Source organism: Procambarus clarkii, chromosome 35 (genome assembly GCF_040958095.1).
Source record: "Procambarus clarkii isolate CNS0578487 chromosome 35, FALCON_Pclarkii_2.0, whole genome shotgun sequence".
NCBI classification, from domain to species: domain Eukaryota; kingdom Metazoa; phylum Arthropoda; class Malacostraca; order Decapoda; family Cambaridae; genus Procambarus; species Procambarus clarkii.
In genome coordinates, this window is record NC_091184.1 from 32,048,033 (window position 1) to 32,053,032 (window position 5,000).

General features: G+C 46.7%; 1 protein-coding gene across 1 annotated transcript in view; it reads left to right on the forward strand.

Moving 5' to 3' along the window:
• LOC138371176 (protein dachsous-like) overlaps positions 1-5,000 on the forward strand; it is a 129,372-nt gene that overhangs the window by 92,842 nt on the left and 31,530 nt on the right. The window lies entirely within an intron of this gene.

Consider the following 5,000-nt stretch of genomic DNA (forward strand, 5'->3'; position numbering starts at 1 on the left):
ATATGATAGAGCCCAATAGGCTCAGGAATCTGTACACCTGTTGATTGACGGTTGAGAGGCGGGACCAAAGAGCCAGAGCTCAACCCCCGCAAGCACAACTAGGTGAGTACACACACACACACACACACACACACACACACACACACACACACACACACACACACACACACACACACACACACACACATATAGAAGCAGACACAGTCAAAGAGGCAGACAGAGACAGAGATCATTATACAGTTAAAGATTGACAGAAACAGAGACAGAGAAGGAGGGTGAATCAATAGATTAACTATAGAACCTTTGTTCTATAGTTAATCATTGTAAACATTTCCTCTTTTTCACTCTGTCAGTCTCCCTAAGTATTTTATACGTCACTATCATGTCTCCCCTCTCTCTCTCTTTCCTCCTTTCTAGCGTCGTCAGGTTTAGTTCCTTCAGCTTCACTTCACACTCATCCCTCGCAATTCTGGAACGAGTCTCGATGCGAACTTATGTACCTTTTCGAGCTTTCGTATGTGTTTGTGAAGACTGGGGCTCCAAGACTGGGCGACATTCTCCAAACCTGGTCTCACATACGTGGTATGCAGCGATCTAAATGTACCTCCTTATTTAGGTGTTTGAAGGCTGTATCGACCTTCGCAAGTGTAGAGAATGTAATGGCGTTATCCTATTTTTTATGAGTCTCTGGAGTTTAGTTTAGTGAGATGTTCTTTCACAGATATTTTTCTTTATTCGTTATAAGGAGGTAGTTTCACTTAATCGTGTACTGGCCATACGGTCTCCTAGCTCCTTTCCCCATTTCCATCACATTACACTTGCTGGTGTTGAGTTCCAGCAGCCATTTCTCGGACCACCTATGCAGCTTGAGTCATCTTGGAGAATCTTACAATCATCCTCTGTCAATGTCAGCACTGTGGAGAAATGCCCGACAGACCACTGGAACATTATCTAACACAGTGTACAGTTACACCCACAACAGACCACTGGAACATTATCTAACACAGTGCACAGTTACACCCACAACAGACCACTGGAACATTATCTAACACAGTGTACAGTTACACCCACAACAGACCACTGGAACATTATGTAACACAGTGCACAGTTACAAACCCATTAAGATTTCAACTTAGATTGAACAGAGCAGAAGTTGTTAAACACATATGGTAAAATCTTACTGAAGCGACCATACGAGTCATAAATACTCATACTCCGCCCAAGTAAAACAGAAACAGGCAACACTTAGTGGGCCAGCCAGAGGCTTAGGGCCCGCCCAGTGGGCCAGCCAGAGGCTTAGGGCCCGCCCAGTGGGCCAGCCAGAGGCTTAGGGCCCGCGCAGGAATATCCCTGAAAAAAAAATCCTGTCACAACTCTTCTCTTAGTTGTGTGCGTGTGTGTGTGTGTGTGTGTGTGTGTGTGTGTGTGTGTGTGTGTGTGTGTGTGTGTGTGTGTGTGTGTGTGTGTGCACGCGTGTGCGTGTGTGCGTGCGCGAACACTTAATTACATTTTTGAGGTGACACAGAGATAGTCATGCTCACAGTGACCATTATTAAATTTATAATAAACATTTTCAACGTTTCCATTAGCGTGGCTAACACCTGCCTCCAGTTTGACACCTGTTCCAACCCTGCACCACACCTGCCTTCAGTTTGACACCTGTTCCAACCCTGCACCGCACCTGCCTCCAGTTTGACACCTGTTCCAACCCTGCACCACACCTGCCTCCAGTTTGACACCTGTTCCAACCCTGCACCACACCTGCCTCCAGTTTGACACCTGTTACAACCATGCACCACACCTGCCTTCAGTTTGACACCTGTTCCAACCCTGCACCACACCTGCCTCCAGTTTGACAACTGTTCCAACCATGCACCACACCTGCTTCCAACTTGACACTTGTTCCAACCCTGCACCAAACCTGCCTCCAGTTTGACACCTGTTCCAACCCTGCACCACATCTTCCTCCAGTTTGACACCTGTTCCAACCCTGCACCACACCTGCCTCCAGTTTGACACCTGTTCCAATCCTGCACCACACCTGCCTCCAGTTTGACACCTGTTCCAATCCTGCACCACACCTGCCTCCAGTTTGACACCTGTTCCAACCCTGCACCACACCTGCCTCCAGCTTGACACCTGTTACAACCCTGCACCACACCTGCCTCCAGCTTGACACCTGTTACAACCCTGCACCACACACAACACACCTCATTTTCCCCATAACAATTAGTTGGTTCAACACATCTTTTTTATGGAGATTAATGGGTTTATAGTCTGGTTAAGTTCTGTGAGTCAATGAGGAAATATACCAATTTTAGCCATGTTATTCTGTGAGTCAATGAGGAAAATATACCAATTTTAGCCATGTTATTCTGTGAGTCAATGAGGAAATATACCAATTTTAGCCATGTTATTCTGTGAGTCAATGAGAAAATATACCAATTTTAGCCATGTTATTCTGTGAGTCAATGAGAAAATATACCAATTTTAGCCATGTTATTCTGTGAGTCAATGAGGAAATATATCAAACTTACCCAAGTTATCTGTGTCAGTATAGTGAAAATAATAATACAAATTCTATTACTAACAATAGAAGTTTTAAAAGTAAATGTTTTTATTATGATATTGTGGATGTATTCTAATAAATTTTTTTATCCTTCTCGTATAAATTAGTATATTAAAATACAAATTAATTTTCGTTATTGGATAATACGTTTTATTTCATATTGTTGAAAGTATTGATCCATGCAATACCAGGTGAATATTACTGTTGCAACTATTGATCTCAGCAACACAACGAGTGTTGCAAAATATTGACCTCTGAAACACAAAAAGTGTGTAATTGTTGCAAGTAATGATTTTCACAAAAAAGGGGAGTGGCACTGTTGGAAATATTGATATCTAGAACACAAGGAGAGTGCTAGTGTTACGAGTATTGATCTCTGCAACGCAAGGAGAGTGCTAGTGTTACGGGTATTGATCTCTGCCACGCAAGGAGAGTGCTAGTGTTACGGGTATTGATCTCTGCAATGCAAGGAGAGTGCTAGTGTTACGGGTATTGATCTCTGCAATGCAAGGAGAGTGCTAGTGTTACGGGTATTGATCTCTGCCACGCAAGGAGAGTGCTAGTGTTACGGGTATTGATCTCTGCCACGCAAGGAGAGTGCTAGTGTTACGGGTATTGATCTCTGCCACGCAAGGAGAGTGCTAGTGTTACGGGTATTGATCTCTGCCACGCAAGGAGAGTGCTAGTGTTACGGGTATTGATCTCTGCCACGCAAGGAGAGTGCCAGTGTTACGGGTATTGATCTCTGCCACGCAAGGAGAGTGCCAGTGTTACGGGTATTGATCTCTGCCACGCAAGGAGAGTGCCAGTGTTACGGGTATTGATCTCTGCCACGCAAGGAGAGCGGTGAGCGTGCATAACCGCTGTACAATAAAGTTGGGAGAAAGGTTTAACGAGGGCAGAAGAGTGAGCATGGGAGAGGAGCCAGCTAATAACAGTGCCTGGCCCCTGGCACTGTCTTGGGGTGGCCCCTGGCACTGTCTTGGGGAGGCCCCTGGCACTGTCTTGTGGTGGTCCTGGCACTGTCTTGGGGTGGCCCTGGCACTGTCTTGTGGTGGCCCCTGGCACTGTCTTGGGGTGGCCCCTGGCACTGTCTTGTGGTGGTCCTGGCACTGTCTTGGGGTGGCCCTGGCACTGTCTTGTGGTGGCCCCTGGCACTGTCTTGGGGTGGCCCCTGGCACTGTTTTGTGGTGGTCCCTGGCAGTGTCTTGGGGTGGCCCCTGGCACTGTTTTGTGGTGGCCCCTGGCACTGTCTTGGGGTGCCCCTGGCACTGTCTTGGGGAGGCCCCTGGCACTGTCTTGGGCTGGCTCCTGGCACTGTCTTGTGGTGGCCCCTGGCACTGTCTTGTGGTGGCCCCTGGCACTGTCTTGTGGTGGCACCTGGCACTGTCTTGTGGTGGCCCCTGGCACTGTTTTGTGGAGGCCCCTGGCACTGTCTTGTGATGACCCCTGGCACTGTCTTATGCTGGCCCTGGCACTGTCTTGTACTAGCCCTGGCACTGTCTTATGCTGGCCCTAGCACTGTCTTGTGCTAGCCCTGGCACTGTCTTGGGGTGGCCCTGGCACTGTCAAGTTATTACTAATTGCTGTACACTGAGGGGACACAGATAAGGAGAGGCTTGAGTGCTCTTCAGATCATGCTATGCAATAGAGCCTCTGGGAAGCTGCTATGATCCCTGTTGCATGTGAGTTGCAATCAGTGGGAGCGACTTGAGAATGGTCCAGGACGGACCGAAACGTCGTCGTCCCTTCAACTTCTAGTGTGTGGTCTGGTCAACAGAGGGAGCGTGCAACAATACATTGTTGCAGTAACACACACACACACTAAAATAATTCACATCACAACACGGAACTAAATATGTTTTAACCCGGAGAGGCGCCACAGAAAAGCAAAATCCGGGTTACAGAGTCATGTATAGAGGCTGACTTTTTATTCCATTCTATTGCATGTATTTTTGTATAAATTTCCAGCTCCCTACCACGTATTCTTGTATACATTTCCAGCACCCTACCACGTATTCTTGTATACATTTCCAGCTCCCTACCACGTATTCTTGTATACATTTCCAGCACCCTACCACGTATTCTTGTATACATTTCCAGCTCCCTACCATACGTATTCTTGTATACATTTCCAGCTCCCTACCACGTATTCTTGTATACATTTCCAGCACCCTACCACGTATTCTTGTATACATTTCCAGCTCCCTACCACGTATTCTTGTATACATCTCCCACGTCATATCTCCAACACTGGCGGCACTCTAGAGGTTTCCACCTCTATAGAGACACTATAGAGGTTTCTACCTCTATTCTATTGAGGTAGAAACCCTCCACAGATGTAATCTACCGCTCAATCAGCACTCCGAATCACCTCTAAAAATGCATGCCGACACCGGTGCAAAATATGTATAACTATATTCAATTATAC